At 32.7% G+C, this 21,895-nt stretch overlaps 2 protein-coding genes across 4 annotated transcripts in view; one reads left to right on the top strand and one right to left on the bottom strand.

Annotated features, from left to right (window-relative positions):
• LOC145256389 (cyclin-dependent kinase 2-interacting protein-like) overlaps positions 1–21,895 on the top strand; it is a 161,014-nt gene that overhangs the window by 67,192 nt on the left and 71,927 nt on the right. The gene's annotated exons all lie outside the window — the stretch shown is intronic.
• LOC145256387 (ribokinase-like) overlaps positions 1–21,895 on the bottom strand; it is a 212,233-nt gene that overhangs the window by 159,928 nt on the left and 30,410 nt on the right. The gene's annotated exons all lie outside the window — the stretch shown is intronic.

Raw genomic sequence — 21,895 nt, 5'->3', positions numbered from 1 at the left:
CAAGCCGAAAAAACGTTTTCGTGATAGCATCAAGGAGAGTCTGGTGAGCTTTCATATTCCTGTTGGGAGTCACTAGCGTATGATCGCAAGCAGTGGAGGACACTGATATACAGGGGTGCAGAACACTTTGAAGCAGCCAAAATAGACCGAACGAAGCTTAAGAGAGCATGTAGGAAATGCCAAACCTTGCCGCCCAGCCATGGAGATCTCTGGATCTGTAAGGTGTGTGATCGGGCTCTGTTGTCTAAAGCAGGTTTTGTTAATCACATGAAAGCCCACGATAATACAGGTTCTGCTGCTGTTAGTTTCATACAAATCAGTGAACGTTTTCAGTGTCATGTCTGCTTGAGGGTGTGCAAGTCACTGGCAGGGCTAAAAAGTCATTCGGGCACATGGATTTTAGTGACTGAGGGAGTGGCTCTCGTCTGACAAGACGTTGCAATCATCATATATTTATATGTATGTATACCAATGACCGTCTTGTGTATGTTTGCATGTGTGTGTATGTATATGTATGTGTGCGTAATGTGTATTGTTTATGTATGCATGTATATATGTGTGTGATATGTGTATATATGTATGTGTGCGTGCGTGTATATATATATATGTATGTATACCAATGACCGTCTTTAGTGTCATGTCGGCTTGAGCATGTGAATTCGCCGGCAGGACTATATGTCATTTTCGGGCTCATGGACTTTCAGTGTCTGAGGGAGTGGCACTCGTCTGACAAGACGTTGCAATCATTATATATATATATACACATATATGTGTGTGTGTGTGTGTGTGTGTGTGTATATATATATATATATATATATATATATATGTATACTAGCAAAAGTACCCGTCGTTGACTGGGTTCAAAAACAGCCTACAGAAAATGGGCTCTGATTTATGAAAGTATGATAGGTTACGAAAAGGAAGGGTTGTAAAGAGGAAGCTTCGAATTTGGGAGTATCAAAACCAAACCAAAATATGATGAAAGTAAAAATAAAATATATAAACCCCATAATTTTAAACCCCATAATTTATTATACCATACCTGTTCACACTAAAACACTTATCACAATATTCTGTGGATCTATATTAATAAAACCTTGTTAAACTTTGTGACATATTTCCATTCTATGGAGGTCAGGCGCAAACGAACACCCCATAATTTTATTATAACATATTTCTTCAAACTGAAATATAATTATCAAAGTATACTTACGCAAATAGATATGAAAAGTCTTTATTAAAGTTTGTGCCTATTTCCGTTCTATGGAGGCCAGGCGCGAACGCAGACCGCCCACAATTTTATTATACCATCCCTATTCAAGTTAAAACATACTTATCAAAGTATTATTATGTACATCTATATCAAAAACACTTGTAAATGTTTTTTTTTTTTTTTAATTTTTTATTTCCATACTTTGTGGACCGGGCATGTACGCAGACTCCACAATTTTAATGAATCATCATTATGCCAGATCAAACATACCCATTCCAGTGTCTCGATACATTTTCTATCATTATATGTGATTAGTTTTCTATAATAGTCAACGATATAGGAGCCTATTCGTGACCAGACACACACACACACACAGACGTTCAGCTTTATATTATAAGATATGTGGATATATATGTATATATATATATATATATGTGTGTGTGTATATATATATATATATATATATATATATATATATATATATATATAAATTATCCTCAACCCCACCCACAATATTTTAGATTCCCAATTGGAAATCATCTATTGGATAACCCAAAATGTGGGCAGGCTTGTAAGTTCGACTGTTTTTCAATCTTATTTTGAGGACGATCGAGTAGTCATTTGAAAACTCTCGAATCCGTCTCTATTGCAGGCCTTAACCCCTCTCTCTGTAGGCAGAAACGGTTTGTGAATACCCTGGACCTTTTTTGGCGAATAGTAGGGAGATATTTTTATGTTTCCTCACCCCCTTTTTCCTCATTTTTTTTTCTCCCCGTATATTTATATGTGGATTATCATTCCCCATTCATGATAGTTAAATATATTTTTTTAATACTCATTATGTATATATATATATATATATATATATATACACACACACACACACCCGTTAATTCATTTTATTTTTCCTTTCCCTCACCTTTATCCTGTACATATATTTTATTGTAAATTAATCCTTCCCATGTTCATTTTTAATTTAAATTTCAACCCCATATTTTCTTTTTTAAAAAAAGTCTGAAAATACTAACGTTTTTCCCATGATGAGGATGCCGAAAGACGTCTAGGGTCTAAAAGAATTCTTTTCTCTGTTATTTGTAAATTTTGTACCACAAATAAACTCTTTTAATATATATATATATATATATATATATATATATATATATATAACTACTTAATTTACTCACATAAAATTAATATACGAAAGTATAGATTTATGCGTAAACTTTAAGTATTTTCTTCAATACTCAATACGTAGGTAGAGCTAGTTAGTAATTTATAAAAGTTAGCCAATCAGCTTTCTAGTATCCACCGTCTAAAATCTCAATAGGAGAGGAGCATATAAAAATGATAAAAAACCACAGAATTCGCGCATAAGCCTGAAGAGTCCTAGAGTGGATGAAACCCGGAATATTCAGTGTAGCTTAATCGCCATATATATTTTATAAATTACTATATATATATATGTGTGTGTGTGTGTATATATATATATATATATATATATATATATATATATATGTGTGTATGTGTGAAGATCAACATCCACCTCTCCCTCAAAAACATTCCAACGATACCCAAAAATGAATACTTTCTTATCCTAATAAGAAGAATGGAGGAACTCATTAGAAGAATGCGCTGGAAGTCTTATTTCTTCCTTAAATAAAAAGATTCCACTAACCCAACCGACCACTACGGATTTATCAACAAAAATACAGCTCCATACATAGAACAATTGGCCGGATTTGAAACGGACCTAACCGATATTATTAACCACATAAACGAAAAAATCCTTTCCAACGTCATATAGACAAAATAATTAAAGATATAAATAAATCTAAACAAATATACCTCAAGGCTGATAAATCACAAAATTTCTACAAAGTCTCCAAACAAAAATATTTAAAAGTTTTAATGATAATCTCACCTCAATATACAAAAAATCAAATATCGACTTAATCAAAGACATAAATATGGATAGCAAAGTTAGCACAGATACTCTAAACTTAAGCAACAGAGTAGCTAAGCTAGATACTAAAAATGCATACCTCCTCATCAAAGACCATAAAGAACACTTCCGTACCAGACCACAAACCAGGCTTATCAACCCTACCAGACCTGAAATTTGGCAGAATCAGCAAGATAATTCTTGAAAGAATTGATAAATATATTAAAAATAGGTTCAACCTAACCCAGTGAATTAACACTGAGGACGCTATTAATTGGTTCAAAAGGATCCCTAACAAGAATAATGCTGCATTCATCCAATTCGACAATTAACTACTACCCGTCTATTTCCAAATGCCTTTTTTACATTGTCTTGGACTTTGCTTCTACATTCTCCGATATTCAACAATTCGAAACCGACATCATTATAAAATGCCGTAAAACTGTCCTACTAAGCCAAGACTCTCAATGGACAAAAAAAGACCAATCCACCCCTTGCGAGTGGTTCCCTTGATTCAGCGTAAGCCACTGACTTAGTAGGCCTTTTCATCTTATATAATCTTACAAAGTATATCTCCAGCAACAACGTGGGACTTTACAGAGATGATGGCCTCATCATTGTTGAAAACTCCAACGGCCCAAAGTACAAAGGCATTAAAAAGAACATCATCAGGGAATTGAAGAGTATGGACCTAAAGATCGAAGTTGACTTCCAACATAAAAACAGTAAATTTTCTACCTAGTTACCTTTAACCTCCCTAATAATACCTACGAACCATACACTAAAAATAATACAAACCCCCTATATATACACCCTATGTCTAACCACCCCAAACACATTATTAAACATATCCGCTCCAACATAATTGTCTCTCAACTAATGTAGTTTACAAAGCAACTATTGCTCCCGCTGAAGACCCACAAAAAAAAAAATTCTACATTGGCCTCTCATGCACTGCGTTCAAAGACAGATTTAGAGTACACAAATGCTCCTTAAATAACCACAACCACCCCAATAGTACTTCACTAACTAGCCACTATCTACTACTTACTTGTAACAACCTCACCCCAGTTATTAGCTGGGAAATTCTGAATAGATCTAATACCTGTAAATCACTAAACTCCCCCTGTTACCTGTGCTTAACTGAAAAATTACTAATTACTAACTTTAAAGATTCAAAACAAATTCGGGACAAACTTTTAAATTAAAAAAAAAACAAACCTCACTTAATTGCAAACATTATAAATCCCACCTCTTAAGTAACTTCTCACCTTTCTAACAATATCTATAACCCCCCCCCCTAAAATAAAATACTACACCGTTTGCATACCAATAACCTAATTGTCCAATTATAGGAAACGCATAATTCACTTGATTCTTAATCCCACACCCCCTACTTACAACCGGAACTGTATATACCCCCATACACTCTAAAAGAACCCCATCACAGAACCTCCACCAATTTATCCCCACAACTTGTTAACTGTATCTCTCTTTGCCTAACACACTCCTCATTTCATTCATTAAAGCTTAAATCCTAACCCTAATCGCATCTTAACCCTCCTTCCCACTCATAGCACCACACAAGAACTGGCTTTAATTAACACACCGCATTTCACACTTCACTTCTCTATAAATCGGTTTCCACTTTCACTTCCCTACACCAAAAATTTGCCTCCCTAAACCCCCCCCACAATACCTTCCAAATCCCTCCTAACTTTACCTCCTAAGGCCCTTAAGTATCAGTTCCTTAACATGAATACTATATACTCATCTATGACTCCGTAGCCCTATCTACCACACATTTACAACCCATAACTATCAGTAATCTGTTTATCCTAATAATCTGCCAATCACTCAGAGTTCTCGCCTCATCGTTACTTATTGGCTAATTTGATTGCTAAGGTTTTGATTGCTAGTGTTTTAGTTACGTCATTGTCATAGTCTGTATCCTCTGACTTGCTCTTCTGTTTATTATTTACTTGTTAACAACTAATTATTTAATTTACCATCTACATATTATATTTTCTTATATTTTGAATTCGTTTTGCAACTACGGCAGTTGATTAACACACACGTCGAACTTCTAAAGCTTGAATTCGTTTCACAACTACGGCAGTTGATTAACACACACGTCGAACTTCTAATCACACTGATGCAGTTGATACACACTGTCCTCGATCTTCTGAACATACTCCTTTTATTGTCCAAGCGTTCGTCATCAGCCAATCGGCAGCTAGAAAAACAGTCACGTGAGGCCTGACGTCATCGCTGAATAATCTTACAAAAACCACAGCCGCCATTTTTAATTTCTGCCCTCCCTGTGATCCTCCCAGCAGGTAAGACAACACGCGCAGACAAGTGGTCGCTTTTTTCCTTCATTCTGTTCGACTTTACATATTTGCCTCTCACTAATTCTCTCTTTAATTATTATCTATTTGATCCTAAACTTATATATATATATGTATATATTTATACATGTGTTTTTCTCCCATTAATATATGTGTATGTGTGTGCATGTGTATATATGTGTATATATATATATATACATGTGTATATATATATATATCTGCCTTGACAGAGTACAAAATAGACTTCGTGGCTTAGTGGGGGATGCCCTTTTCTCTTCCCTGCAACCTCTCTCCCACAGAAGAGACGTTGCGAGCCTATCCTTGTTTTATCGTTATTTCCATGGCAGGTGCTCGTCTGAACTCCAATCTCTGGTCCCCCCTCGCCAATCTTTCATGAAAAACACCCGTCTAGCTGAATCCATTGTCAAAAATTTTCCCCACTCTTTATCCGTGCCTAAATCAAAACGTAGATTCCATGAACAAAGCTTCTTTCTTAGAACTGCACGCCTGTGGAACTCTGTTCTGTCTGCCTGCTTCCCACCTGACTATAACCTGGATGTCTTCAAATCCAACATAAACAAATTCCTAATGAACCGGCACCTCAAGTAAACACTTCAATAAATCTCCACACTAACGTGTTGTACTTGCAATAACCCTTATCCCTGAGTGGCTTCCGGGCCTTGATAAGTGGTGACCACCGTGTAAAAAAGAAAAAAAAAAAGTATATATGTGTATGTATGTATATTTTTTTCTCCCATTAATTTCAATCTTACTGTTACTTAATAATATTAATATTACCTTTTAACCAACTAGTTATTTCATTACATTATAATTTACATCTTACTCTTTATTGATTTCTAAATCCCCCATCTGTTTATTATTAGTTTTTTCTTAGTAATTATTGGTTGGTTATTTCTTGTCCACTACCCCCGTAACCTATTTACTTATCATAAACAATTTTTTAAATATATTTATTATTTTATTATTATTACGTACTAACTACCCATTCATATGTTAAATATCTACTAATTTACTGATATTCTTATAAAAAAATGTAGATTTTTTTAATATTATTTTTAAAAAAACCTGTAACGTATAATTCCTTAGTTTCTCCTCTTCTATTTTTCTTTCTTTTCCTTTTTCAACCCTAGCGTCCGGTAATTCAAAAAATAAAAAATAAAAAATATTATTCAAACTCCCCCCACCACCACCACCACCACTCTCACTATCTCTTTAAACTCCATATGCAACCCATTCTTCCTCCTCCTACCACACCACGCTGGCCAATGCTGACTTTGCAACCAGTTGCAAACTACTAATCGCTATATACGACTTTAATTGTCTGCCTAATTTCCCTCCCCCACCCCCATCGCCTACTTTTATTTCAACCAAACTTTTTTTTCTTTTGGCTTCTGTCCTGGTCTCGTCTCTATTTCTTATTCTTTGATAGATTTGACTTCTCCACCTTAAAATTTAAATCCTAAATATATGCAATAGAACTAGTATTTTTCCAAGTTTTAAACTTAAACCGTTATAAATTACAACAGCGTCTATAAATATAAACACATAATTAATATTTAATAATAAACACCCCCTCTCATTATATACACTCCTACTACTTTAAATTCCAATGTTCTCCCCCTCCCACCCACCCCCACTTCTAATTTAACTCCCCTTCGTCTACAACGATTTTTTCCATTCTTATTGGTGTTAAAGCTCAGTCCATCTATGAATTCTGACGAAGTTGCTCGGATCTCTCCTCATCTTCAGAGGATATCTTCCTAGCGGAAACAAAATGTAAATTCATTCTGGACTCACAGCAATAAATTTTATATATATATAATATATACATATATATATATTATATATGTACTAGCAGAAGTACCCATTGTTGACTGGGTTCAAAAACAGCCTACAGAAAATGGACTGTGATTGATGAAAGTATGACAGGTTATGAAAAGGAGGGGGTTGTAAAGAGATAGGTTTTGATACTCAAACATTTTACTCTAAGCAAAATATGATGAAAGTAAAGATAATTTTCGCGAAAATATATTTTTTTATATCAACTTTGTTTCCATTCGTAGCCAAGAGTGACCAACAAAATGATGTTTCCTTACAAAGAGAAAATTTTATATATATAATGATATAAATATACAAGAAATAAATGTTAGCATAGTCAATAGAAGTTACTTTTATGATAGAAAAGTTCATTGGTTTGTACTTTTAAATAGTTTGTAAAAAACATTTTTTTTAATTCACGAACTGGTTTAAAAAAAAATCAAAATGGCAGCGACTTTGAAATGGAGAGTCCCATTTTCAATTTGAAGGAGGGGCACCTGAGCATTCTGTGTGAACAATTTAAGAGAGTTCCGTCAACATAAGGAATATTTATAAACATAGTTTAATGTTTTCCATTATTTTGTGCTTGAGGAATATTCGATTATGGCATGTGTAGTTTATATAAAATTCATTTAAGTAGTTATCACCTCAAATTTCGTTTTAATTTTGGTTCGCTGAAATTATTTCAAGTAAAGAGCATTAAAAGCTATTTCAAAACAAAAAAATACATGAACTGAACTTTTCTTGACTATGGTAGCATTTATTTCTTGTATATTTATTTTTTCAGGTAGTCGTTTGTAGGCTTTTCTGCTAAACACTCTTACTAAATAATATCGACGAAATGTCGAAAAACAAAGAAACAAAAACAGTTTTAAAAAATAATGAAGCTTTACTTACTTTAGTAAAATAATCCGAAACAGCAAAATGGGATATTAAAAATGTAAACACATAATTACTTTAGTTTTTCAAAGCAAAGAATCGATATAAATATGAATAAGAAGAAAATGGCGCCCTTTTCAAGCAGAACAGATTCATTTCAGTTTTACAGTATTGAACGGTGTAGTATTGCGTCGTCGGATTCAGGGTTGTATTATTGTAAAATAAAGAACACGCAGAAAGGGTCGTAATCAACTGAATTCCTTCTAGTACACTGACAAAAAAAAGCTTAAACAGATATATAAATAAAAATAAAAAGGTTATGTAAATGTTTTTAAAAAAACACGTAATCACGTGAGCAGGATTTTTTCCTTCTTTTGACACGATAACAAGTAATGTTCTTATTTTTTATTATTTATCTATTTTCAAAAGAGTGCCACGTGCAAGTGGAGAAGGAAAAAAACAGAGTTATGCAAAATTTGTGTCGAGAATTGTCTAAAGTTCTGACTATTTTTTTGGCTTTCACTTTAATAAGAATGTGAATTTATTCGACACAATATGATTCAACTCAAAAAAATAAATAAAAACTAACGTGAATTAAGATTAAAGTTAAGGTGTTATTGTGGACCTCACCCCTTTTAAAAAATCTTGTTAAACTTTGTGACATATTTACATTCTATAGAGGTCAGGCACGAACGAACACCCAATAATTTTATCATATCATATTTCTTCAAACTGAAACATAATTATCAGATTATATGTACAAAAATAGATATGAAAAGTCTTTGTTACAGTTTGTGCCATATTTCCATGGAGTGCAGGCATGAACGCAGAGCCCACAATTTTATTATACCATCCCTATTTAAGTTGAAACATACCTATCAAACTATTCTTATGTACATCTATATCAAAAACCCTTGTAAACGTTTTTTTTTTTTCATTTTTGATTTCCATACTTTGGGGCCGGGCGCGAATGCAAACCCCACAATTTTTATGAACCACCGTTCTGCCAGATCAAACATACCAATTCCTGATCCTCGATACATCTTCTATCATTATATGTAATCAGTTTTTTAAAATAGTCAACCATATAGGAGCCTATTCGTGACCAGGCACACACACACACGTTCAGCTTTATATTATAGATATGTGTGTGTGTGTGTGTGTATATATATATATACATATATATATATATGTGTGTGTGTGTATATATACAGGGTGACCCCAAAAAAAACTGAGGACATTCAATTGTTTTTCTGAGCATTTTACAGTCAATGGAGAAAAAAAATGCCAAAGACCCTAGTGTTTGGATGTGATGTTTTGAATATAATAAACTAGTTCTGACCAAAGTTTCATTTCATTCGGACAAAACACTAAGAAACGGGACCTAATTAGAGTTGGGCCGTTTTTTGGGGTCACCCTGTATATATATATATATATATATATATATATATATGTGTATATATATGTGTATATATATATGTATATATATGTGTGTATATATATGAATATATATGTGTATGTATGTGTATATATGTATATATATGTGTATATATATATATGTATATATATGTGTATATATATGTATATATATGTGTATATATATATATGTATATATATGTGTATATATGTATATATATGTGTGTATATATATGTGTATGTATGTGTATATATGTATATATATATGTATGTATATATGTATATATATATATGTGTATGTATATGTATATATATATGTGTATATATGTATGTATATATATATGTATAGATATAGATATCTATATGTGTATATATATTTCTATGTATATATATATATATATATGGGTGTATATATATATATATATATATATATATATATATATATAAAATGAAAATTACAATTGAATTTACCAAAATGATCCAAGATGGTAAAATTAAAGTAAATTATAAATATTAAAGAATTAATATTTATAAAATTATCTCAGCCAGATATAAAAGCTCGATAATACCAAATAGGAAATAGAGCTTATAATATGAGCAAACAGTTAATGAAATATGTTAAAAAAAACACTTTGAAATGAGTTAAAAACATATTTAATCTGAAAAGGAAACACTAGATAAATGGATAGTCCTTAATCCGCGGAGTTTCGAAGAAATACTCTCCTTCTCATCAGAGGGTAGGAATTAGCAAAATGCAGGATCGGATTTTGCATGCAGAAGTATTTGATGAAACAACAAATAAGTCAAAGATCTTACTTGAAAACAAAATAAGTTAAGCAGAGGGAATATGGTAAATAAAAAGGTGATTATACATTAATGGATAGTCTGGTGGAAGATAAAAAAATCCAGTGACAGTAAAATCCAAATGTAAAACTTCAAGAAAGTTAAGAGTTTCCATTTGTACAAGTAAAATCCAAAGAAATCCCATAATTGGAAGAAGATGGTCCATAATAATCCAAACGCAGAAATCCGTGGAATAATTCACAAAAAAGTGTGTATACATAATATTAATAAAAGAAAAATAAGATGTGCTTTTCACTCTACTTCCGAGACATAACTATAAATAAAAAAAATCTGGGAAGAGAAAGGAGAGAAAAAAAAAAGATAAAGTTAAATATAAAATAAAATATATGGAAACAAAAGTCAAACTGACCCAGACAGGAAATGTTAAAGGCGCGAAAATATATATAGGGCAAAATAATATAGGTCAACTGAAAATGTACAGGTCACTTAAAAACAAAAAAAAAAAAGGGTGTCAGCAAGAATTGTTAAACGACATTAAAAGGAAAATAAAAATAAATAAATAAATATATAATAAATAAATAAATAGAAGATGAAATATAATAAAAAATAAAATATAATATAAAATAAAGTAAAATAAGAATAAAATTAAAAAATAAAAATTATTTAAGGGAAGAAGATGGCCGGTATCTGCAATTTCAGGGGGAAAAAAATATATATATATATATAAAATAAATTAAAAAAATAAGTAAATTCATATAGTAAAATTTAAGTAAATATACATACAAGATATGAAAGTGTGGGTATATTGATATATTAGATAGATAGGAAAGTTTAAAGAATAAAACAGAAAATGCAGATAAAAAATAAATAAATAAAACAGAAAATGCAGATAAAAAACCGGCCATACAAAGAAGAGATAAAGAATTGAAATAAAGGATTATTAAATTATAAAGTATTAAGAAGTATGTCGAAAAACGATATAGTTAAAGGAAAAATAATTTATATCTATATAAAGGGTAAAAGTAATAACTATGTAATGTCAAAATTGCCATAATTAAATTTGGACTTATGTTTACAGAAAGAGATCAGTTCATTTTTAGAATTTATTATATTATTACTTAGAGGAGAAGTAATTATAGTTATAGCTTCGGTTGTGCAGAGGCGACATGACTTAGAGCCTGAAGTATAAGACTTAACTTTTTTTATAATAGTCCATTTGATTGAGAAGGGAGTATTGTTAGAGTTAAGTTTTTTTATTTATTTATTTTTTATTTTATTTTTTTTTTTTTACACAGTGATCACCACTTATCAAGGCCCGGAAGCCACTCAGGGATAAGGGTTATTGTAAGTACATCACGTTAGTGAGGAGATTTTATGAAGTGGTTAGAGAAGTTCCTTGGTTATTATTAGAATTATGGTTGTTAAAAGAAGAAATGTGGTTTGATATTCTTTTCTTAATTAATGTTGAAGTAGCGCCGATATATGTATGTACTTTATTAAAAGCTCGAGGTCTGGTATTAATATTAATTTGCTGATTTGTATTAGTTAAATAGTTTGAATTTTGTTCATAGTGTTCAACAAATGGTGGGACAATGTCTGTATGGGGACTATTTTGGAGGGGATAATGAGTGTTGTTAGTGTTAGGATGGTTGTTAGGAGAATATTATTATTCTCATTAATATTATTATTATTATTATCATCATTATTATTACTAGTTGTATGATTGTAGATGGAAGGGCTGCTCGAATGGTGTATTGGATTAGTAACTATATCAGATGGAGGATGGGAAGAAGAATAACTTGAAGACAAAATATTAGTGTCTGTTATGGGAGGATTGCGTGGGAGCTCAGTAATAGTGCAAGAATATATAACATCTTTATGGATGCAATCATTATTGAGTGGGCAAAGATGTTTGTTATTACAATTACAGTTAGTTTTGGGTTTAATTGGGAAAGGGATTTTTTGGGCTGATTTAATTTTTTTGTTATTAGATGTTAAGATTCTTTGTGCTAAATTAGGCATTGTTGAATAAGAAATCCGGATTGAATTTTTATTGAAAATAGAACTATATCTGTGTGGGTATTTGAAAGAGTTTTGTACAATGTTGAAGAATTCCTTAGGTATATTAGTTTTAACATTTAGGCTAAATGGAGGATTAAACTAAATATTTTTCTTTCTCCTGATGCGACTAGATGGGTTAGAGGCATTGCGATTAGTATTTTGGTTTGGATTATAATTGTAGACTGGTTCATTGTTATTGATAGTGGCAGATCTTGCTATTTGAACTGGTTTCTTACGAGTCATATTGTGTGTGATTACAGATTTAAGGCGGCCTCAGGAGGAGCATAATTGTTGTATTTAATCTTTTCTTTGTGTCCTGAGTTCCATAAAGCATTATTGAAGAAAGTAGCATTTTGATTAAAAGTTTTTTTATCAGCAGAAAGAGCAGAAATTCTTCTAGAGACAGATGGTACTATAGATTTTATAATTGAGTTGGGATGGTTAGAAGATTTATGGACGTATAAAAGCGTAAGATTAGGTTTATGATAGGGGCTATGAGTTTCGGTGTTAAGATTAAGTGTAACATCTAGAAAATTTGAAGTTTTTTTGTTTGGTTCGATAATTATAGAAAGGCCAAAGTTATTGAAGAAGTTATGTAATTTTTTAATAGCTTTGTTGTACTCTCTTGGCCTGGCTGTTTTAGTAAAAAGGGCATCATCTCTATAAAGACCCCCTTGGATATGTTTAAAGTGGTATTTAAGTTCTTTCAGTAAGAAGAGTCCCACTAAGTCTGTAACTTCTGCAGAGTCAGAAGCACCCATCAAGATGTCAAAATTATCAGTCCAAAGCTTATTGTTAAATTGTATAAGGGACTTTCTCGCTAGGAGAATTAATTTTATTTCTAAATTAGTTAAGTCAGAATTTCTTTTGGCATAGATAAGAGCCTTATTTAAAAGGATCGGAGAAATTGATTGATACTAATTTTGGATGTCAAATGTTATGAAGTTAAGGAGGTGTTTATTTTTAAGGGAAACAAACCAATTAATTACAGAATCTGAATTCAGCCAAAGAGGGAAACTTACTTTTTCTTTAATAGAAGGGATGATTCTATCTAAGATATTTTTGCTTACAGCTCCTAAGTTAGAGTTAGATGGGCAGATCAATCTGATGGAGGGGTTGTCATAGAAATTAGGTTTATGATCTTTGAGGGTGAATCTGGGAGTACCTGGAGAAATTATTTCAGTGGAGTTATGAATGTTCATAGAAGTCAGTAAAAGTTTAGCTTCAGAATTAATGGAATCTAAAGTCTTAGGAGGGACTATTTTATAAGATTTATTAAGTTCTTTATACAAAAGTTTTTTATATGTAGGTTAGTCAAGTTTATAATAATTTTTTGTCTTATCAGCAGGGACAAATATACGTTTATTCTTTTTAACTTTTTCTGCAAAATTATTTATTTTTCGAGTAACAGGATTATAATGGTGTTTTTGTTTCTTAAATTTAATTTTTTTGACTAAATTTAACATGGAATTCTCAAACACTTCGAGGTAAGGGTTGTATTTTGGGTGAGCATTAGTTTTTAATCCATAAAATTTGGCAGCAATTCTTTCGAATTTCTTTTGTTCTCTATGAGAGTTGATAGGGAGTCCATTTAAGATTTCTGGGTGAAGTTGGTCTTCAGAGGAAATAGGTGCTTTAAGTTTATTTTTAATGCTTAAGTCATGGTGATAAGCCTTCCACCTTATATTTTTTAGGAAAGTGTTCAAAGCGAGAACAAATTTGTGGATATATTCCTGTTGGGTAGGAATAGGGATATTTTTGGCAGACAGAGGAATGTGTTCCTTTTCAAATATATCTGGAGAAAATAAAAAGCTCAACTAACCAAACTCCTATCCTTACATCATCAACGTTCTGATCCCCAGCTGGCATCAATTGTGATGGATGGCTCTCATCTGGGTGAGGCCCCGTGTTTTGACAAGCTTCTGGGTTTGCCCTTTACTCCTAATCTGAAATGGAACACATACATCAAGTCTGTTGCCAAGGTCGCTGGAAAGATGGTGGGATCCTTCTACCGCTCCAGAAGATATCTCACTAATGATGCAATTCTCTATCTATATAAAAGCCAAGTACGTCCAAGGATGGAATACTGTTGCCATATCTGGGCAGGAGCTGCTAAAAACAGCCTATCCTGCCTTGACAGAGTACAAAATAGACTTCGTGGCTTAGTGGGGGATGCCCTTTTCTCTACCCTGCAACCTCTCTCCCACAGAAGAGACGTTGCGAGCCTGTCCTTGTTTTATCGTTATTTCCATGGCAGATGCTCGTCTGAACTCCAATCTCTGGTCCCCCCTCGCCAATCTTTCACGAAAAACACCCGTCTAGTTGAATCCACTGTGAAAAATTTCCCCCACTCTATATCTGTGCCTAAATCAAAACGTGGATTCCATGAACAAAGCTTCTTTCTTAGAACTGCACGCCTGTGGAACTCTGTTCCGTCTGCCTGCTTCCCTCCGGACTACAACTTGGATGTCTTCAAGTCCAATGTTAACAAATTCCTTATGAACCGCCCCCTTAAGTAAACACTACAGCAAATCTCCTCACTAACGTAATGTACTTGCAATAACCCTTATCCCTGAGTGGCTTCCGGGCCTTGATAAGTGGTGATCACTGTGTAAGAAAAAAAAAAAAAAAAAAAAATGGGAGCTTATAATAAAATGAAAATTACAATTGAATTTACCAAAATGATCCAAGATGGTAAAATTAAAGTAAATTATAAATATTAAAGAATTAATATTTATAAAATTATCTCAGCCAGATATAAAAGCTCGATAATACCAAATAGGAAATAGAGCTTATAATATGAGCAAACAGTTAATGAAATATGTTAAAAAACACTTTGAAATGAGTTTTTTTATAAGTGACCTGTACATTTTCAGTTGACCTATATTATTTTGCCCTATATATATTTTCGCGCCTTTAACATTTCCTGTCTGGGTCAGTTTGACTTTTGTTTCCATATATTTTATTTTATATTTAACTTTATCTTTTTTTTTTCTTTTTTTTTTCTCTCCTTTCTCTTCCCAGATTTTTTTTATTTATAGTTATGTCTCGGAAGTAGAGTGAAAAGCACATCTTATTTTTCTTTTATTAATATTATTTTTTCCTTGTACACACTTTTTTGTGAATTATTCCACGGATTTCTGCGTTTGGATTATTATGGACCATCTTCTTCCAATTATGGGATTTCTTTGGATTTTACTTGTACAAATGGAAACTCTTTTAACTTTCTTGAAGTTTTACATTTGGATTTTACTGTCACTGGATTTTTTTATCTTCCACCAGACTATCCATTAATGTATAATCACCTTTTTATTTACCATATTCCCTCTGCTTAACTTATTTTGTTTTCAAGTAAGATCTTTGACTTATTTGTTGTTTCATCAAATACTTCTGCATGCAAAATCCGATCCTGCATTTTGCTAATTCCTACCCTCTGATGAGAAGGAGAGTATTTCTTCGAAACTCCGCGGATTAAGGACTATCCATTTATCTAGTGTTTCCTTTTCAGATTAAATATGTTTTTAACTCATTTCAAAGTGTTTTTTAACATATTTCATTAACTGTTTGCTCATATATATATATATATATATATATATATATATATATATATATATATATATATAATAAAAATTACAATTAAATTAAATTCTTGTACATATTTGTGAATTATTCCATGGATTTCGGCTTTTTGGATTATTTTGGACCATCTTTCAATAACATGATTTCCTTGGATTTTACTTGTGCGAATGGAAATTTAATTAACTTTCTTTGATTTACATTTTTGGATTTTACCGTCATTGGATACTTTACCTTTCACCAGACTATCCATTCACGTGAAATCACCTTTTTCTTAACCATATTCCCTCTGCTTCACTTTTTGTTATCAAGTAAGATCTTTGACTGACTTGCAGTTTCATCAAAGACTTTTGTATGAAAAATCCGATCCTGCATTTTGCTAATTCCTACCCTCTGATGAGAAGGAAAATATTTCTTCGAAACTCCGCGGATTAAGGACTATCCACTTATTAAGTGTTTCCTTTTCAGATTAAATATGTCTTTAACTCTTTTTCAAAGTGTTTTTTAACATGTTTTATTAACTATTTGCTCTTATATATATACTCCTATAAATTCGGTTTTCTTTTGTGTGTATTGAGATTCATATTAAAAACCCTCTTTTCTATTTATTTAAAAAAAAATACAATTTTATTATATCTTGGTTGTGGAATTGCATTCACTAGCAAACAATCTAGCTAATTAAACATTCATTTTAATCAATTCCCTATTAGTTACTTCGATTTTTTAATGGGATAATCATCTTTAGTTAACTATTACCGGTAATTATATTCATGCAGATATTCTACATGATTTATACTTGCATAATATTTGCGAAAAAAATTTATAGTAAACACAAAATTGTTTCCATATATATTTATGTATATGTATATATTTTTGTTAAACTAATCTATCTATATATATATATCTATAAAAGTGAACTTGTCTCTGTGCCTGTCTGTGTACATTTCCCTGTCAATTTTTAGTCTACAGACTCGAAATTTGATATACAGGGTACTGAGATTTGGGAAAATCTATGTGATTGAGTTTCGGCCAGAAATTTGGCTGTTAAGGGGTCAAAGTTCAACGATTTGACCTTTGACAACTCTACCAAACTCCTTCGCCAGTTTTGGGTCTACACACTTGAAATTTTAGATATAGGTTCCTTGAACATGGATCTAACTTAATAACTTGATTTGAGCCCAAAACAATAAATTTTAAGGGGTCATAATAGGGGTCAAAATTTAAAAAAAGAATGACCTCTGCGGGTTCTACCAAATTACTCAGACACTTTCTGGTCTAAACATTTGAAATTTTACATAAAGGGTATTCAGAGATAGAGCAAGCTTTTTAATCGGTTTGGGTCGAAAATTTTTAGTTACCAATATATAAATGTATGTATGTTTTCATGTCTGCCTAAAACTTTTGATAGTTGACGGATTTTCACAAGATCAGTGTCGTTTTGAAGTTCGACCTTTCAGACGACAAATATCGAAAAATTGGCTAAAAAAATAATATCTTCACCTTCAACTGGGCCCTTTTCTACAGGGGGGGGTCGCTTTTTTCGGCGATATTTTTAAAAGTCATCCTCTACTTTCGATTGTCTAGCCTTAATTTAAACATAAGTCACTTCCGGTTTGGTGGTGGTCGTAACAGCAAAGACGTCAGGGTTTTTTCCGTTCTTTTCCTCCTTTGCGGTACGGGTTTGAGCCTTCCTTCCTACTACCACTTTTTTTTTTTTTTTTTTCAACATGCACATTCAAACTCCCGGGCAACTCCAGGCTGAAATGCTAGTATATATATATATATATATATATATATATATATATATATATATATAAACTAGCAGAAGTACCCGTCATTGACTGGGTTCAAAAACAGCCTACAGAAAATGGACTGATTTATGAAAGTATGATAGGTTATGAAAAGGAAGGGTTGTAAAGAGATAGCTTCGAATTTGGGGTATTAAAACCAAAGCGAAATATGATAAAAGTAAAAATAAAATAGATAAACCCCATAATTTATTATACCATACCTGTTCACACTGAAACACTTATCGCAATATTCTGTGAATCTATATTAAAAAAAACTTGTTAAACTTTGTGACATATTTCCATTCTATGGAGGTCAGGCGCAAACGAACACCCCATAAATTTATACCATATTTCTTCAAACTGCAACATAATTATCAAAGTATACTTACGCAGATAGATATGAAAAGTCTTTATTAAAGTTTGTGCCTATTTCCATTCTATGGAGGCCAGGCGCAAACTCAGACCCCACAATTTTATTATACCATCCCTATTTAAGTTAAAACATACTTATCAAAATATTATTATGTACATTTATATCAAAAACACTTGTAAACGTTTTTTGTTTTTAATTTTTAAATTTTTTATTTCCATACTTTGTGGACCAGGTGCATACGCAGACCCCACAATTTTAATGAATCATCATTACGCCAGATCAAACATACCCATTCCTGTGTCTCGATACACTTTTATCATTATATCAGTTTCCTATAATAGTCAACCATATAGGAGCCAATTCGTGACCAGACACACACGCAGACGTTCAGCTTTATTTATATTATATATATATATATATATATATATATATATATATATATATATATAGGGCTTGTATTTAGGCAGCACATTTTCACTTATGAAATTGTTATAAATAACATGGAGTGATTTTATTTGATGAGACTTTGTTTTTCCTTTTTTTTTTTAGTATTTCAATCAAATTGGTTTCATGGATTTTTTTTTCTTTTCACTTTTTTTTCTTATTTTCCATGATTACTTTCGAATTGATTCATCAAATTTTCAAACTGGGTTAGTTTTGGTTTGTTACAATGTCTTTACTGTTGCATTTTTAATTGTTAGTAATTATAACTTTAAAATGAATGTCTGTAGTGATGATGTATTTAACAATAAACATCCCAAAACTAACACTGCCTGATTATAGTTTGATCAATTAAATTAAAAATACTCACGCCAACAAAAGAAAAAGAAGAACAATGAAGGAAAAACCCCACAGAAATTATGTATATCGATTTAACCAAATTTTAATTTATTATCATAAATAAATCATAAGAAAAAAAGTCACATCAAACGAAAACAACCCATGTTATTTAATGGCATATATATATATTTATATATATATATAACTACTTCATTTACTCACATAAATTTAATATACGAAAGTATAGATTTATGCATAAACTTTAAGTATTTACTTCAAAAGTGCTCAATATGTAGGTAGAGCTAATTAGTAATTTATAAAATATACATGGCGACTAAGCTACACTGAATATTCTGCGTATATATATGTAGGGTATATTGTAGGGTATAATCACGTTGACATACCAGTTCATATCAGATCACTGAAATTAAGCAATTGTGCCTAGCCTAGTACCAGATGGGTGACCATTTGGGAATTCTAGGTGTTTGATGTACTTTCCCCTTATCTAGGCATTGTTTCCAATCTTCCTGAACTTCTGCTTGCCACTGGTGTTTTACAATGCTGACTTAGGAGAAGTGTGGTTGGAGACTGTGCAACACTTGCCACAAAAAATTCCATGCGCGGGCACTTTTGCAGTGGATATCCATCATAGTCTCTCAAAGCCAAAGGACGCTACTATATGTATGTATGTATGTATGTATATATATATAATATACCAAGATCTCAGTCGTACCATTTCTTCTATTCCTTTATCTCATGGGTGATCTAAATGCAAGGGTTGGCAAGGATCATCACACCTGGGACTCACTCACAACTTTTTGTTGATTTGACTAAGGCTTTTGATACGGTGAACAGAAGTGCCCTATGGATAATTCTGGGGAAGTTGGGATGCCCACCTCAATTTCTACGATTACTCAGGGAGCTCCACACTAATATGAAGGCTCGACTGAACTTCAACGGATGCCTATCGGAACCCATCTCGGTTGACAATGGTGTGAAGCAGGGTGATATCCCAGCACCTACACTTTTTTCAATTTATTTTGCAACTATGTTATCATATGCCTTTAGGGAATGTTCTCTAGGTGTTTATTTGCGTTTCAGAACCACAGGTAGGGTCTTTGATCTTCGTCGTTTTCATACTTCTACAAGGACCTTTCAGCACCTTGTTCGTGAATTGCTTTATGTGGATGACGCCGATCTCATGGCCCATAGTGAGAAGGATATGCAGGGTATCATGGATCTGTTTTCGGGGGCCTGTGCGTCTTTTAGTCTTAAGAAGACTATGGTCATGTTCACACATCCACCCGGTAGTTTGTATGTGGAACCAAATATTTTTGTCAACAACCAGAGACTTTCCGTGGTTGACACATTTGTGTATTTGGGTAGTACTCTCGCCAGAGATGGAACCCTGGATGCTGAGGTAAGCTATAGGATTACAACATGCCACTAAGGCTTTTTTTTTTTTTTTTTTTTTTTTTTTTACAAAGGCATCACCACATTATCAAGGCCCAGAGGCCACTCAAGGATAAGGGTTAAAGAGTGTACAGTAGAAATTGGTCAATATAGTAATCATTAGTAATGAAAATTTGGTAAATTTAATAACTTATATGGAACGGCTCATCAAGAACTTATTTACTTTAGACTTGAACACAACCATATTGTAGTCAGCCGGAAAGCAGGAAAACGGAAGACAATTCCACAGGCGTGCAGTTCTAAGAAAGAAGCTTTGTTCATGGAATCTACGTTTAGGTTTAGGCACAGATAAAGAGTGGGGGAAATTATTGATAGTGTTTACAGCTAGACGAGTGTTTCTTGTGAAAGTTTGGCGAGGGGGGACCAAAGATTGAAGCTCAGTTGAACACTTTCCATGAAAATAACGATACATCAGAGACAAACTCGCAACATCTCTTCTGTGAGATAGAGGTTGCAAGGAGGAGAAAAGGACATCTCCTACGAGGCTACGAAGTCTATTTTGAACTCTATCAAGGCAGGACAAGTCCTTTCTAGCAGCTCCTGCCCAGATGTGGCAACAGTATTCCATCCTTGGACGTACCTGGCTCTTATATAGGTAGAGAATAGCATCAGCAGTGAGATATCTACTGGATCGATAGAAAGATCCCACCATTTTTCCAGCGGCCTTGGCAACAGATTTGATATACGTGTTCCATTTAAGATCAGGAGTAATGGTCAAGCCCAGAAGCTTGTCAAAACTTGAGGCCTCCTGAAGACGAGAGCCATTCATTTCAATTGATGACAAATGTGGATTAGAATGTTGATGATGTAAAGAGAGAAGCTTGGTTTTAGATGCATTAAAAGTAACCAGCCACTCCTTTCCCCATTGTACTACGTGCTCAAGATCAGAGGAGAGAGAATTGGAGAGAACTTGGTCGTTTACTGTCTTAGATGTGGTACCATAAATGGTAGTGTCGTCAGCATAAATGTCTACAAATGATGTAAGGATATGATTTGGAAGATCATTAATGTAGATCAGGAAAAGAGTTGGGCCCAGGATGGATCCCTGAGGGACACCGGCATTAATACTGTGAGCTTCTGATTTTTGCCCCTCAACTACTACTCTTATGAACCTATCAGAAAGAAATGATTTAATAATTGAGAAGACTTTTCCAGCTATACCATAGCTAGCGATCTTATGAAGTAAACCTTTATGCCATACCCTATCAAAGGCTTTAGATATGTCAAGAGCAATTGCTCTAGAAAGATTGCCACCGTCGAGAGATTTGCTAATCCTATGCGATATAACTGTAATGACATCTGCTGTAGATCTAGCAGAACGGAAACCATATTGAGTGTCACTAAGAAGGTTATTTTTGTTGAGATGTTTGATTACTTCTGTATTTAACACAGATTCTA

Source organism: Euprymna scolopes, chromosome 32 (assembly GCF_053919585.1).
Source record: "Euprymna scolopes isolate OS-2025 chromosome 32, ASM5391958v1, whole genome shotgun sequence".
In the NCBI taxonomy this organism is placed as follows: Eukaryota; Metazoa; Mollusca; class Cephalopoda; order Sepiida; family Sepiolidae; genus Euprymna; species Euprymna scolopes.
The sequence above is the reverse complement of the archived record's forward strand: the minus strand, read 5'-3'. Positions and strand labels throughout refer to the sequence as shown.